The 16,358-nt window shown below is 44.1% G+C and overlaps 1 protein-coding gene across 2 annotated transcripts in view; it reads right to left on the bottom strand.

Annotated features, from left to right (window-relative positions):
- Positions 1–16,358, bottom strand: part of dpys (dihydropyrimidinase) — a 48,686-nt gene that overhangs the window by 25,007 nt on the left and 7,321 nt on the right.

Below are 16,358 nucleotides of genomic sequence, written 5' to 3'. Positions count from 1 at the left end.
TTACTGTAATCCTAGGGTAGGATAAAGTAATCCTTCTAACCCCCCCCCCCCCCCCCCCCCCCCTCCCCCCCTTAAAAGATTTAGATGCACTATTGTAAAGTGGTTGTTCCACTGGATATCATAAGGTGAATCCACCAATTTGTAAGTCGCTCTGGATAAGAGCGTCTGCTAAATGACTTAAATGTAAATGTAAATGTAATGAACCTTGTCCCTTCAGACATTGACAAGGAACAAACAAAATAAGAGAAGTCAAATAGTTTCCCCCTTAGTTAATCATTTTTTGTGCTCTTTGCTTCCACATTGCAGCAACATAAAAACATTCTCTGCAAAATAACTTAATTTTCAATTGCGCGAAAGAATGAATGCCATAGAGGGGTAAAATGATCAATTATAAAATGATCAACATAAAAGCTATGAACTGTAATTCCAGTGTCATGACAGTGCAAAACACATTTGGTTTGGTTCCCGTACCTCATATGGAGGAATGAGATGAGCTACTGTTCATGTGCCTTTATGTAGGCCATGACACGTAAATGGTAATCTTAAACTCATATATGAATAACATGACCAAATGACCACCAATGATATGAGTATGTTGGCTGTGTTCTAGGAAGCACCTTGATCAATAGCTATCCACATCAATGGCTATCCACATCAATGGCTATCCACATCAATGGCTATCCACATCAATGGCTATCCACATCAATGGCTATCCACATCAATGGCTATCCACATCAATGGCTATCCACATCAATAGCTATCCACATCAATGGCTATCCACATCTGTGAAGATTTGAAAACAATGTTAACTAGTTCAAGCACATACTGTGATGCATAGGTAGATGAAAATATAGGTACTTTATTAATCTCAAAGGAAACATTTCTTACCAATACCTTAGCCCACATTAGGTATTTCACACACACATGGGACAAAGTATTTCATAATCAACTGTCAAATCTTACATCACCAAGAGTAGAACTTCCTCATCTAGTCTAGGCTTGGACAGGGTTAGTTTTACGTGGCTTGGACAGGGTTAGTTTTACGTGGCTTGGACAGGGTTAGTTTTGTGTGGCTTGGACAGGGTTAGTTTTACGTGGCTTGGACAGGGTTAGTTTTACGTGGCTTGGACAGGGTTAGATTTGCGTGGCTTGGACAGGGTTAGATTTGCGTGGCTTGGACAGGGTTAGATTTGCGTGGCTTGGACAGGGTTAGATTTGTGTGGCTTGGACAGGGTTAGATTTGCGTGGCTTGGACAGGGTTAGATTGCGTGGCTTGGACAGGGTTAGATTTGTGTGGCTTGGACAGGATTAGATTTGCGTGGCTTGGACAGGGTTAGATTTGCGTGGCTTGGATAGGGTTCCTTATACGTGGCTTGGACAGGGTTCCTTATTACCTGGCTTGGACTGGGTTAGTTTTACCTGGCTTGGACTGGGTTAGTTTTACATGGCTTGGACTGGGTTAGTTTTACATGGCTTGGACAGGGTTAGTTTTGCATGACTTGGACTGGGTTAGTTTTACATGGCTTGGACTGGGTTAGTTTTACATGGCTTGGACTGGGTTAGTTTTACATGGCTTGGATAGGGTTAGTTTTACATGGCTTGGACTGGGTTAGTTTTACATGGCTTGGACTGGGTTAGTTTTACATGGCTTGGACTGGGTTAGTTTTACATGGCTTGGACTGGGTTCGTTTTACATGGCTTGGACTGGGTTAGTTTTACATGGCTTGGACTGGGTTAGTTTTACATGGCTTGGACTGGGTTAGTTTTGCATGGCTTGGACTGGGTTAGTTTTACATGGCTTGGACTGGGTTAGTTTTGCATGGCTTGCTGTCACTCCCTGACCGTAGAGATCCTTATTATTCTCTATGTTTGGTTAAGTCAGGGCGTGACTCGGGTGGGAAAATTTATGTTTTCTGTTTCTTTGTTTTTGGGCCAGTGTGGTTCCCAATCAGAAGCTGCTGTCTCTCATTGTCTCTGATTCGGAATCATACTTAGGCAGCCTGGGAATCATACTTAGGCAGCCTGTTTTCTTCCTGTGTTTGTGGGAGGTTGTTTTCTGTTTAGTGTCTGTACCTGACAGAACTGTGCGTTTTCGCTTTTGTTTGAGTGTGTTTATGAATAAAGTAATCATGAACACTTACCATGCTGCGCCTTGGTCCACTTCAACTACCACGTACGACAAACGTTACAGCTTGCATAGGGTTGGTTTTGCATGGCTGGGATAGGGTTAGTTTTACATGGCTTGGACAGGGTTAGTTTTACATGGCTTGGACAGGGTTCGTTTTACATGGCTTGCATAGGGTTAGTTTTAAAGGCTAGGTAGGATAGGGTTAGTTTGAAAGGCTAGGTAGGATAGGGTTAGTTTTGCGTGGCTTGGATAGGGTTAGTTTTGCGTGGCTTGGACAGAATTCGTTTTAAATGGCTTGTATAGTGTTAGCTGTGCATGGCGTGTATAGGGTTTGCTGTGCACCGCTTGGATAGGGTTAGTTTTACACGGCTTGGATAGGGTTAGTTTTGCACGGCTTGGATAGGGTTAGTTTTGCACGGCTTGGATAGGGTTAGTTTTGCACGGCGTGGATAGGGTTAGTTTTGCATGGCTCGGACGGGGTTAGTTTTGCATGGCTCGGACGGGGTTAGTTTTGCATGGCTTGGACGGGGTTAGTTTTGCATGGCTTGGACGGGGTTAGTTTTGCATGGCTTGGACGGGGTTAGTTTTGCATGGAATTGACAGGGTTAGTTTTGCATGGCATTGACAGGGTTAGTTTTGCATGGCTTGGATAGGGTTAGTTTTACATGGCTTGGACAGGGTTAGTTAGTTTGAAAGGCTAGGTAGGATAGGGTTAGTTTTGCGTGGCTTGGATAGGGTTAGTTTTGCGTGGCTTGGATAGGGTTAGTTTTGCGTGGCTTGGATAGGGTTAGTTTTCTGTGGTTTGGATAGGGTTAGTTTTACATGGCTGGGATAGGGTTAGTTTTACATGGCTTGGAAAGGGTTAGTTTTACATGGCTGGGATAGGGTTAGTTTTACATGGTTTGGACAGGGTTCGTTTTGCATGGCTTGCATAGGGTTAGTTTTAAAGGCTAGGTAGGATAGGGTTAGTTTGAAAGGCTAGGTAGGATAGGGTTAGTTTTGCGTGGCTTGGATAGGGTTAGTTTTGCGTGGCTTGGATAGGGTTAGTTTTACGTGGCTTGGATAGGGTTAGTTTTACGTGGCTTTGGTAGGGTTAGTTTTACATAGCTTGGACAGAATTAGTTTTAAATGGCTTGTATAGTGTTAGCTGTGCATGGCGTGTACAGGGTTTGCTGTGCACCGCTTGAATAGGGTTAGTTTTACACGGCTTGGATAGGGTTAGTTTTGCACGGCTTGGATAGGGTTAGTTTTGCACGGCTTGGATAGGGTTAGTTTTGCATGGCGTGGATAGGGTTAGTTTTGCATGGCTCGGACGGGGTTAGTTTTGCATGGCTCGGACGGGGTTAGTTTTGCATGGCTTGGACGGGGTTAGTTTTGCATGGAATTGACAGGGTTAGTTTTGCATGGCATTGACAGGGTTAGTTTTGCATGGCTTGGATAGGGTTAGTTTTACATGGCTTGGACAGGGTTAGTTAGTTTGAAAGGCTAGGTAGGATAGGGTTAGTTTTGCGTGGCTTGGATAGGGTTAGTTTTGCGTGGCTTGGATAGGGTTAGTTTTGCGTGGCTTGGATAGGGTTAGTTTTCTGTGGTTTGGATAGGGTTAGTTTTACATGGCTGGGATAGGGTTAGTTTTACATGGCTTGGAAAGGGTTAGTTTTACATGGCTGGGATAGGGTTAGTTTTACATGGTTTGGACAGGGTTCGTTTTGCATGGCTTGCATAGGGTTAGTTTTAAAGGCTAGGTAGGATAGGGTTAGTTTGAAAGGCTAGGTAGGATAGGGTTAGTTTTGCGTGGCTTGGATAGGGTTAGTTTTGCGTGGCTTGGATAGGGTTAGTTTTACGTGGCTTGGATAGGGTTAGTTTTACGTGGCTTTGGTAGGGTTAGTTTTACATAGCTTGGACAGAATTAGTTTTAAATGGCTTGTATAGTGTTAGCTGTGCATGGCGTGTACAGGGTTTGCTGTGCACCGCTTGAATAGGGTTAGTTTTACACGGCTTGGATAGGGTTAGTTTTGCACGGCTTGGATAGGGTTAGTTTTGCACGGCTTGGATAGGGTTAGTTTTGCATGGCGTGGATAGGGTTAGTTTTGCATGGCTCGGACGGGGTTAGTTTTGCATGGCTCGGACGGGGTTAGTTTTGCATGGCTTGGACGGGGTTAGTTTTGCATGGAATTGACAGGGTTAGTTTTGCATGGCATTGACAGGGTTAGTTTTGCATGGCTTGGATAGGGTTAGTTTTACATGGCTTGGACAGGGTTAGTTAGTTTGAAAGGCTAGGTAGGATAGGGTTAGTTTTAAAGGCTAGGTAGGATAGGGTTAGTTTTGCGTGGCTTGGATAGGGTTAGTTTTGCGTGGCTTGGATAGGGTTAGTTTTACGTGGCTTGGATAGGGTTCGTTTTACGTGGCTTTGGTAGGGTTAGTTTTACATAGCTTGGACATAATTAGTTTTAAATGGCTTGTATAGGGTTTGCTGTGCACCGCTTGGATAGGGTTAGTTTTACACGGCTTGGATAGGGTTAGTTTTGCACGGCTTGGATAGGGTTAGTTTTGCACGGCTTGGATAGGGTTAGTTTTGCACGGCGTGGATAGGGTTAGTTTTGCATGGCTCAGACGGGGTTAGTTTTGCATGGCTCGGACGGAGTTAGCTTTGCATGGCTCGGACAGGGTTAGTTTTGCATGGCGTGGACAGGGTTAGTATTGCATGGCGTGGACAGGGTTAGTTTTCCATGGCGTTGATAGGGTTAGTTTTGCATGGCGTTGATAGGGTTAGTTTTTCATGGGCTTTGGACAGAGTTAGTTTTACATGGCTTTGATCGGATTAGCTTTGCAAGGCTTGCAGGGGGTTAGTTTTACATGGCTTGGATGGGGTTAGTTTTACATGGCTTGGATGGGGTTAGTTTTGCATCGCTTGTATAGGGTTACTTTTGCATCGCTTGGATAGGGTTCGTTTTGCATAGCTTGAATAGGTTTAGTTTTACATGGCTTGGATAGGTTTAGTTTTACATGGCTTGGATAGGTTTAGTTTTACATGGCTTGGATAGGTTTAGTTTTATATGGCTTGGATACGTTTAGTTTTACATGGATTTGATAGGTTTAGTTTTACATTGGTTGGATAGGTTTAGTTTTACATGGCTTGGATAGGTTTAGTTTTGCATGGGTCTCATATGGTTTGTTTTATATGACTTGGATAGGGTTAGTTTTATATGGCTTGGATAGGGTTAGTTTTATATGGCTTGGATAGTGTTAGTTTTATATGGCTTGGATAGGGTTAGTTTTACATGGCTTGGATAGGGTTAGTTTTACATGGCTTGGATAGGGTTAGTTTTACATGGCTTGGATCGCGTAAGCTTTGCATGGGTCTCATATGGTTTGTTTTACATGGCTTGGATAGGGTTAGTTTTACATGGCTTGGATAGGGTTAGTTTTACATGGCTTGCATAAGGTTAGTTTTACATGGCTTGGATAGGGTTAGTTTTACATGGCTTGGATCGGGTTAGCTTTGCATGGCTTGCATGGGATTAGTTTTACATGGCTTGGATAGGGTTAGTTTTACATGGCTTGGATAGGTATAGTTTTACATGGCTAGGATAGGGTTAGTTTTATATGACTTGGATAGGGTTAGTTTTACATGGCTTGGATAGGGTTAGTTTTACGTGGCTTAGATAGGGTTAGTTTTACATAGCTTGGACAGAATTAGTTTTAAATGGCTTGTATAGTGTTAGCTGTGCATGGCGTGTACAGGGTTTGCTGTGCACCGCTTGGATAGGGTTAGTTTTGCACGGCTTGGATAGGGTTAGTTTTGCACGGCTTGGATAGGGTTCGTTTTGCACGGCGTGGATAGGGTTAGTTTTGCATGGCTCGGACGGGGTTAGTTTTGCATGGCTTGGACGGGGTTAGTTTTGCATGGCTTGGACGGGGTTAGTTTTGCATGGCTTGGACGGGGTTAGTTTTGCATGGAATTGACAGGGTTAGTTTTGCATGGCATTGACAGGGTTAGTTTTGCATGGCTTGGATAGGGTTAGTTTTACATGGCTTGGACAGGGTTAGTTAGTTTGAAAGGCTAGGTAGGATAGGGTTAGTTTTAAAGGCTAGGTAGGATAGGGTTAGTTTTGCGTGGCTTGGATAGGGTTAGTTTTGCGTGGCTTGGATAGGGTTAGTTTTACATGGCTGGGATAGGGTTAGTTTTACATGGCTTGGAAAGGGTTAGTTTTACATGGCTGTGATAGGGTTAGTTTTACATGGTTTGGACAGGGTTTGTTTTACATGGTTTGGACAGGGTTCGTTTTTCATGTCTTGCATAGGGTTAGTTTTAAAGGCTAGGTAGGATAGGGTTAGTTTTAAAGGCTAGGTAGGATAGGGTTAGTTTTGCGTGGCTTGGATAGGGTTAGTTTTGCATGGCTTGGATAGGGTTAGTTTTACGTGGCTTGGATAGGGTTAGTTTTACGTGGCTTTGGTAGGGTTAGTTTTACATAGCTTGGACAGAATTCGTTTTAAATGGCTTGTATAGTGTTAGCTGTGCATGGCGTGTATAGGGTTTGCTGTGCACCGCTTGGATAGGGTTAGTTTTACACGGCTTGGATAGGGTTAGTTTTGCACGGCTTGGATAGGGTTAGTTTTGCACGGCTTGGATAGGGTTAGTTTTGCACGGCTTGGATAGGGTTAGTTTTGCACGGCGTGGATAGGGTTAGTTTTGCATGGCTCGGACGGGGTTAGTTTCGCATGGCTCGGACGGGGTTAGTTTTGCATGGCTTGGACGGGGTTAGTTTTGCATGGCTTGGACGGGGTTAGTTTTGCATGGCTTGGACGGGGTTAGTTTTGCATGGAATTGACAGGGTTAGTTTTGCATGGCATTGACAGGGTTAGTTTTGCATGGCTTGGATAGGGTTAGTTTTACATGGCTTGGACAGGGTTAGTTAGTTTGAAAGGCTAGGTAGGATAGGGTTAGTTTTGCGTGGCTTGGATAGGGTTAGTTTTGCGTGGCTTGGATAGGGTTAGTTTTGCGTGGCTTGGATAGGGTTAGTTTTCTGTGGTTTGGATAGGGTTAGTTTTACATGGCTGGGATAGGGTTAGTTTTACATGGCTTGGAAAGGGTTAGTTTTACATGGCTGGGATAGGGTTAGTTTTACATGGCTTGGACAGGGTTTGTTTTACATGGTTTGGACAGGGTTCGTTTTGCATGGCTTGCATAGGGTTAGTTTTAAAGGCTAGGTAGGATAGGGTTAGTTTGAAAGGCTAGGTAGGATAGGGTTAGTTTTGCGTGGCTTGGATAGGGTTAGTTTTACGTGGCTTGGATAGGGTTAGTTTTACGTGGCTTTGGTAGGGTTAGTTTTACATAGCTTGGACAGAATTAGTTTTAAATGGCTTGTATAGTGTTAGCTGTGCATGGCGTGTACAGGGTTTGCTGTGCACCGCTTGGATAGGGTTAGTTTTACACGGCTTGGATAGGGTTAGTTTTGCACGGCTTGGATAGGGTTAGTTTTGCACGGCTTGGATAGGGTTAGTTTTGCACGGCGTGGATAGGGTTAGTTTTGCATGGCTCGGACGGGGTTAGTTTTGCATGGCTTGGACGGGGTTAGTTTTGCATGGCTCGGACGGGGTTAGTTTTGCATGGCTTGGACGGGGTTAGTTTTGCATGGAATTGACAGGGTTAGTTTTGCATGGCATTGACAGGGTTAGTTTTGCATGGCTTGGATAGGGTTAGTTTTACATGGCTTGGACAGGGTTAGTTAGTTTGAAAGGCTAGGTAGGATAGGGTTAGTTTTAAAGGCTAGGTAGGATAGGGTTAGTTTTGCGTTGGCTTGGATAGGGTTAGTTTTGCGTGGCTTGGATAGGGTTAGTTTTACGTGGCTTGGATAGGGTTCGTTTTACGTGGCTTTGGTAGGGTTAGTTTTACATAGCTTGGACATAATTAGTTTTAAATGGCTTGTATAGGGTTTGCTGTGCACCGCTTGGATAGGGTTAGTTTTACACGGCTTGGATAGGGTTAGTTTTGCACGGCTTGGATAGGGTTAGTTTTGCACGGCTTGGATAGGGTTAGTTTTGCACGGCGTGGATAGGGTTAGTTTTGCATGGCTCGGACGGGGTTAGTTTTGCATGGCTCGGACGGAGTTAGCTTTGCATGGCTTGGACAGGGTTAGTTTTGCATGGCGTGGACAGGGTTAGTATTGCATGGCGTGGACAGGGTTAGTTTTCCATGGCGTTGATAGGGTTAGTTTTGCATGGCGTTGATAGGGTTAGTTTTTCATGGGCTTTGGACAGAGTTAGTTTTACATGGCTTTGATCAGATTAGCTTTGCAAGGCTTGCATGGGGTTAGTTTTACATGGCTTGGATGGGGTTAGTTTTACATGGCTTGGATGGGGTTACTTTTGCATCGCTTGGATAGGGTTCGTTTTGCATAGCTTGAATAGGTTTAGTTTTACATGGCTTGGATAGGTTTAGTTTTACATGGCTTGGATAGGTTTAGTTTTACATGGCTTGGATAGGTTTAGTTTTACATGGCTTGGATACGTTTAGTTTTACATGGATTTGATAGGTTTAGTTTTACATTGGTTGGATAGGTTTAGTTTTACATGGCTTGGATAGGTTTAGTTTTGCATGGGTCTCATATGGTTTGTTTTATATGACTTGGATAGGGTTAGTTTTATATGGCTTGGATAGGGTTAGTTTTATATGGCTTGGATAGTGTTAGTTTTATATGGCTTGGATAGGGTTAGTTTTACATGGCTTGGATAGGGTTAGTTTTACATGGCTTGGATAGGGTTAGTTTTACATGGCTTGGATCGCGTAAGCTTTGCATGGGTCTCATATGGTTTGTTTTACATGGCTTGGATAGGGTTAGTTTTACATGGCTTGGATAGGGTTAGTTTTACATGGCTTGCATAAGGTTAGTTTTACATGGCTTGGATAGGGTTAGTTTTACATGGCTTGGATCGGGTTAGCTTTGCATGGCTTGCATGGGATTAGTTTTACATGGCTTGGATAGGGTTAGTTTTACATGGCTTGGATAGGTATAGTTTTGCATGGCTCGGACGGAGTTAGCTTTGCATGGCTTGGACAGGGTTAGTTTTGCATGGCGTGGACAGGGTTAGTATTGCATGGCGTGGACAGGGTTAGTTTTCCATGGCGTTGATAGGGTTAGTTTTGCATGGCGTTGATAGGGTTAGTTTTTCATGGGCTTTGGACAGAGTTAGTTTTACATGGCTTTGATCGGATTAGCTTTGCAAGGCTTGCATGGGGTTAGTTTTACATGGCTTGGATGGGGTTAGTTTTACATGGCTTGGATGGGGTTACTTTTGCATCGCTTGGATAGGGTTCGTTTTGCATAGCTTGAATAGGTTTAGTTTTACATGGCTTGGATAGGTTTAGTTTTACATGGCTTGGATAGGTTTAGTTTTACATGGCTTGGATAGGTTTAGTTTTACATGGCTTGGATACGTTTAGTTTTACATGGATTTGATAGGTTTAGTTTTACATTGGTTGGATAGGTTTAGTTTTACATGGCTTGGATAGGTTTAGTTTTGCATGGGTCTCATACTGTTTGTTTTATATGACTTGGATAGGGTTAGTTTTATATGGCTTGGATAGGGTTAGTTTTATATGGCTTGGATAGTGTTAGTTTTATATGGCTTGGATAGGGTTAGTTTTACATGGCTTGGATAGGGTTAGTTTTACATGGCTTGGATAGGGTTAGTTTTACATGGCTTGGATCGCGTAAGCTTTGCATGGGTCTCATATGGTTTGTTTTACATGGCTTGGATAGGGTTAGTTTTACATGGCTTGGATAGGGTTAGTTTTACATGGCTTGCATAAGGTTAGTTTTACATGGCTTGGATAGGGTTAGTTTTACATGGCTTGGATCGGGTTAGCTTGGCATGGCTTGCATGGGATTAGTTTTACATGGCTTGGATAGGGTTAGTTTTACATGGCTTGGATAGGTATAGTTTTACATGGCTAGGATAGGGTTAGTTTTATATGACTTGGATAGGGTTAGTTTTACATGGCTTGGAGAGGGTTAGTTTTACATGGCTTGGATAGGGTTAGTTTTACATGGCTTGGATAGGGTTAGTTTTACATGGCTTTGATAGGGTTAGTTTTACATGGCTTGGATAGGGTTAGTTTTGCATGGCTTGCATGTGGTTAGTGTTTTGCATGGCTTGGATAGGGTTAGTTTTACATGGCTTGGATAGGGTTAGTTTTACATGGCTTGGATAGGGTTAGTTTTGCATGGCTTGCATGTGGTTAGTGTTTTGCATGGCTTGCATGTGGGTAGTTTCACATGGCTTGCATGTGGTTAGTTGTACATGGCTTGAACGGGGTTAGTTGTACATGGCTTGAACGGGGTTAGTTTTACATGGCTTGAACATGGTTAGTTTTACATGGCTTGGATAGGGTTTGTTTTGCATGGGTCTCATATGGTTCGTTTTACATGGCTTGGATAGTGTTAGTTTTACATGGGTTTGGACAGAGTTAGTTTTACATGGCTTGGACCAGGTTAGCTTTGCATGGCTTGCATGTGGGTAGTTTTACATGGCTTGGTTAGTGTTAGTTTTACATGGCTTGGATGGGGTTAGTTTTACATGGCTTGGATGGGGTTAGTTTTACATGGCTTGGATAGGTTTAGTTTTACATGGCTTGGATAGGTTTAGTTTTACATGGCTTGGATAGGTTTAGTTTTGCATGGGTCTCATATGGTTTGTTTTATATGGCTTGGATAGGGTTAGTTTTACATGGCTTGGATAGGGTTAGTTTTACATGGGTTGGATAGGGTTAGTTTTACATGGCTTGGATAGGGTTAGTTTTTCATGGGTTTGGACAGAGTTAGTTTTACATGGCTTGGGTCGGGTTAGCTTTGCATGGCTTGCATGTGGTTAGTTTTACATGGCTTGGTTAGCGTTAGTTTTACATGGCTTGGATGAGGTTAGTTTTACATGGCTTGGATAGGGTTAGTTTTACATGGGCTTTGGACAGAGTTAGTTTTACATGGCATGCATGTGGTTAGTTTTACATGGCATGCATGTGGTTAGTTTTACATGGCTTGGATCGGGTTAGTTTTACATGGCTTGGATAGGGCTAGTTTTGCGTGGATAGGGTTAGTTTTGAGTGGCTTGGATAGGGTTCGTTTTGCGTGGCGTGGATGGGGTTAGTTTTGCGTGGCTGGCATGTTGTTAGTTTTACACGGCTTGGATGGGGTTAGTTTTGCGTGGCTTGGATAGGGTTAGTTTTGCGTGGCTTGGATAGGGTTCGTTTTGCGTCGCTTGGATAGGGTTCGTTTTGCGTGGCTTGGATAGGGTTAGTTTTACGTGGCTTGGATAGGGTTAGTTTTGCGTGGCGTGGATAGGGTTAGTTTTGCGTGGCGTGGATAGGGTTAGTTTTGCGTGGCGTGGATAGGGTTAGTTTTGCGTGGCGTGGATATGGTTAGTTTTGCGTGGGGTGGATAGGGTTTGTTTGCGTGGCGTGGATAGGGTTAGTTTTGCGTGGGGTGGATAGGGTTAGTTTTACGTGGCGTGGATAGGTTTAGTTTTGCGTGGCGTGGATGGGTTTAGTTTTGCGTGGCGTGGATAGGTTTAGTTTTGCGTAGCTTGGATAGGGTTAGTTTTGCGTGGCGTGGATAGGGTTAGTTTTGCGTGGCGTGGATAGGGTTAGTTTTGCATGGCGTGGATAGGGTTAGTTTTGCATGGCGTGGATAGGGTTAGTTTTGCATGGCGTGGATAGGGTTAGTTTTGCATGGCGTGGATAGGGTTAGTTTTGCATGGCGTGGATAGGGTTAGTTTTGCATGGCGTGGATAGGGTTAGTTTTGCATGCCGTGGATAGGGTTAGTTTTGCATGGGTCTCATATGGTTCGTCTTATATGGCATGGATAGGGTTAGTTTTACATTGCTTGGATAGGGTTAGTTTTACATGGCTTGGATAGGGTTAGTTTTACATGGCTTGGATAGGGTTAGTTTTTCATGGGTTTGGACAGAGTTAGTTTTACATGGCTTGGGTCGGGTTAGCTTTGCATGGCTTGCATGTGGTTAGTTTTACATGGCTTGGTTAGCGTTAGTTTTACATGGCTTGGATGAGGTTAGTTTTACATGGCTTGGATAGGGTTAGTTTTACATGGGCTTTGGACAGAGTTAGTTTTACATGGCATGCATGTGGTTAGTTTTACATGGCATGCATGTGGTTAGTTTTACATGGCTTGGATCGGGTTAGTTTTACATGGCTTGGATAGGGCTAGTTTTGCGTGGATAGGGTTAGTTTTGAGTGGCTTGGATAGGGTTCGTTTTGCGTGGCGTGGATGGGGTTAGTTTTGCGTGGCTGGCATGTTGTTAGTTTTACACGGCTTGGATGGGGTTAGTTTTGCGTGGCTTGGATAGGGTTAGTTTTGCGTGGCTTGGATAGGGTTCGTTTTGCGTCGCTTGGATAGGGTTCGTTTTGCGTGGCTTGGATAGGGTTAGTTTTACGTGGCTTGGATAGGGTTAGTTTTGCGTGGCGTGGATAGGGTTAGTTTTGCGTGGCGTGGATAGGGTTAGTTTTGCGTGGCGTGGATAGGGTTAGTTTTGCGTGGCGTGGATATGGTTAGTTTTGCGTGGGGTGGATAGGGTTTGTTTGCGTGGCGTGGATAGGGTTAGTTTTGCGTGGGGTGGATAGGGTTAGTTTTACGTGGCGTGGATAGGTTTAGTTTTGCGTGGCGTGGATGGGTTTAGTTTTGCGTGGCGTGGATAGGTTTAGTTTTGCGTAGCTTGGATAGGGTTAGTTTTGCGTGGCGTGGATAGGGTTAGTTTTGCGTGGCGTGGATAGGGTTAGTTTTGCATGGCGTGGATAGGGTTAGTTTTGCATGGCGTGGATAGGGTTAGTTTTGCATGGCGTGGATAGGGTTAGTTTTGCATGGCATGGATAGGGTTAGTTTTGCATGGCGTGGATAGGGTTAGTTTTGCATGCCGTGGATAGGGTTAGTTTTGCATGGGTCTCATATGGTTCGTCTTATATGGCATGGATAGGGTTAGTTTTACATTGCTTGGATAGGGTTAGTTTTACATGGCTTGGATAGGGTTAGTTTTTCATGGGTTTGGACAGAGTTAGTTTTACATGGCTTGGGTCGGGTTAGCTTTGCATGGCTTGCATGTGGTTAGTTTTACATGGCTTGGTTAGCGTTAGTTTTACATGGCTTGGATGAGGTTAGTTTTACATGGCTTGGATAGGGTTAGTTTTACATGGGCTTTGGACAGAGTTAGTTTTACATGGCATGCATGTGGTTAGTTTTACATGGCATGCATGTGGTTAGTTTTACATGGCTTGGATCGGGTTAGTTTTACATGGCTTGGATAGGGCTAGTTTTGCGTGGATAGGGTTAGTTTTGAGTGGCTTGGATAGGGTTCGTTTTGCGTGGTGTGGATAGGGTTAGTTTTGCGTGGCGTGGATAGGGTTAGTTTTGCGTGGCGTGGATAGGGTTAGTTTTGCGTGGCGTGGATAGGGTTAGTTTTGCGTGGGGTGGATAGGGTTTGTTTTGCGTGGCGTGGATAGGGTTAGTTTTGCGTGGGGTGGATAGGGTTAGTTTTGCGTGGCGTGGATAGGGTTAGTTTTACGTGGCGTGGATAGGTTTAGTTTTGCGTGGCTTGGATAGGTTTAGTTTTGCGTGGCGTGGATAGGTTTAGTTTTGAGTGGCGTGGATAGGGTTAGTTTTACGTGGCTTTTACAGAGTTAGTTTTACGTGGCTTGGATAGGCGTAGTTTTACATGGCTTGGATAGGGTTGGTTTGACGTAACTTGGATAGGGTTAGTTTTGCGTGGCGTGGATAGGGTTAGTTTTGCGTGGGGTGGATAGGGTTTGTTTTGCGTGGCGTGGATAGGGTTAGTTTTGCGTGGGGTGGATAGGGTTAGTTTTGCGTGGCGTGGATAGGGTTAGTTTTACGTGGCGTGGATAGGTTTAGTTTTGCGTGGCTTGGATAGGTTTAGTTTTGCGTGGCGTGGATAGGTTTAGTTTTGAGTGGCGTGGATAGGGTTAGTTTTACGTGGCTTTTACAGAGTTAGTTTTACGTGGCTTGGATAGGCGTAGTTTTACATGGCTTGGATAGGGTTGGTTTGACGTAACTTGGATAGGGTTAGTTTTACATGGCTTGTATAGGATTAGTTTTCCGTGGCTTTTACAGATTTCGTTTTACGTGGCTTGGATAGGGGTAGTTTTACATGGGTTTTGGACAGTGTTAGTTTTGCATGGCTTGGATCGGGTTGGTTTAACATGGCTTGGATCGGGTTGGTTTGACATGGCTTCGATAGGGTTGGTTTGACATGGCTTGGATAGCGTTGGTTTTACGTGGCTTGGATAGGGTTAGTTTTATGTGGCTTGGATGGGGTTAGTTTTATGTGGCTTGGATGGGGTTCGTTTTGCGTGGCTGGCATGTTGTTAGTTTTACACGGCTTGGATGGGGTTAGTTTTGCGTGGCTTGGATAGGGTTCGTTTTGCGTCGCTTTGATAGGGTTCGTTTTGCGTGGCTTGGATAGGGTTAGTTTTACGTGGCTTGGATAGGGTTAGTTTTGCGTGGCGTGGATAGGGTTAGTTTTGCGTGGCGTGGATAGGGTTAGTTTTGCGTGGCGTGGATAGGGTTAGTTTTGCGTGGCGTGGATATGGTTAGTTTTGCGTGGGGTGGATAGGGTTTGTTTGCGTGGCGTGGATAGGGTTAGTTTTGCGTGGGGTGGATAGGGTTAGTTTTACGTGGCGTGGATAGGTCTAGTTTTGCGTGGCGTGGATAGGTTTAGTTTTGCGTGGCGTGGATAGGTTTAGTTTTGCGTAGCTTGGATAGGGTTAGTTTTGCGTGGCGTGGATAGGGTTAGTTTTGCGTGGCGTGGATAGGGTTAGTTTTGCATGGGTCTCATATGGTTCGTCTTATATGGCATGGACAGGGTTAGTTTCACATTGCTTGGATAGGGTTAGTTTTTCTTGGGCTTTGGACAGAGTTAGTTTTACGTGGCTTGCATGTGGTTAGTTTTGCAAGGCGTGGATAGGGTTTGTTTTGCGTGGCGTGGATAGGGTTAGTTTTGCGTGACGTGGATAGGGTTAGTTTTACATGGCTTGTATAGGGTTAGTTTTACGTGGCTTTTACAGAGTTAGTTTTACGTGACTTGGATAGGGGTAGTTTTACATGGCTTGGATAGGTTTGGTTTGACGTGGCTTGGATGGGGTTAGTTTTACGTGGCTTGGATAGGGTTAGTTTTACGTGGCTTGGATAGGGTTAGTTTTACGTGGCTTGGATAGGGTTAGTTTTACATGGCTTGTATAGGGTTAGTTTTCCTTGGCTTTTACAGATTTCGTTTTATGTGGCTTGGATAGGGGTAGTTTTACATGGGATTTGGACAGTGTTAGTTTTGCATGGCTTGGATCGGGTTGGTTTAACATGGCTTGCATGGCTTGGATCGGGTTGGTTTAACATGGCTTGGATCGGGTTGGTTTGACATGGCTTGGATCGGGTTGGTTTGACATGGCTTGGATAGCGTTGGTTTTACGTGGCTTGGATAGGGTTAGTTTTACGTGGCTTGGATGGGGTTAGTTTTGCGTGACTGGCATGTTGTTAGTTTTACACGGCTTGGATGGGGTTAGTTTTGCGTGGCTTGGATAGGGTTAGTTTTGCGTGGCTTGGATAGGGTTGGTTTTGCGTGGCTTGGGTAGGGTTAGTTTTGCGTGGCTTGGATAGGGTTAGTTTTGCGTGGCTTGGATAGGGTTAGTTTTCCGTGGCTTGGATAGGGTTAGTTTTGCGTGGCTTGGATAGGGTTAGTTTTGCGTGGCTTGGATAGGGTTAGTTTTGCGTGGCTTGGATCGGGTTAGTTTTGTTTGGCTTGGATCGGGTTAGTTTAGCGTGGCTTGGATCGGGTTAGTTTCGCGTGGCTTGGATCGGGTTAGTTTTGCGTTGCTTGGATCGGTTTAGTTTTACATGGCTTGGGTAGGGTTAGTTTTACATGGCTTGGATCGGGTTAGTTTTGCATGGCTTGAATCTGGTTAGTTTTACAGTGGGGGAAAAAGGTATTTGATCCCCTGCTGATTTTGTACTTTTGCCCACTTACAAAGAAATGATCAGTCTATAATTTTAATGATAGGTTTATTTGAACAGTGAGAGACAGAATAACAACAAAAGAATCCAGAAAAACGCATGTCAAAAATGTTATAAAATGATTTGCATTTTAATGAGGGAAATACGTATTTGAGCCCTCTGCAAAACATGACTTTGTACTTGGTTGCAAAACCCTTGTTGGTAA

This window comes from Salmo salar, chromosome 02 (assembly GCF_965601325.2).
Source record: "Salmo salar chromosome 02, fSalSal1, whole genome shotgun sequence".
NCBI lineage: Eukaryota > Metazoa > Chordata > Actinopteri > Salmoniformes > Salmonidae > Salmo > Salmo salar.
Note: the sequence above shows the minus strand (reverse complement) of the source record. Positions and strands in the feature narration are given on the sequence as shown.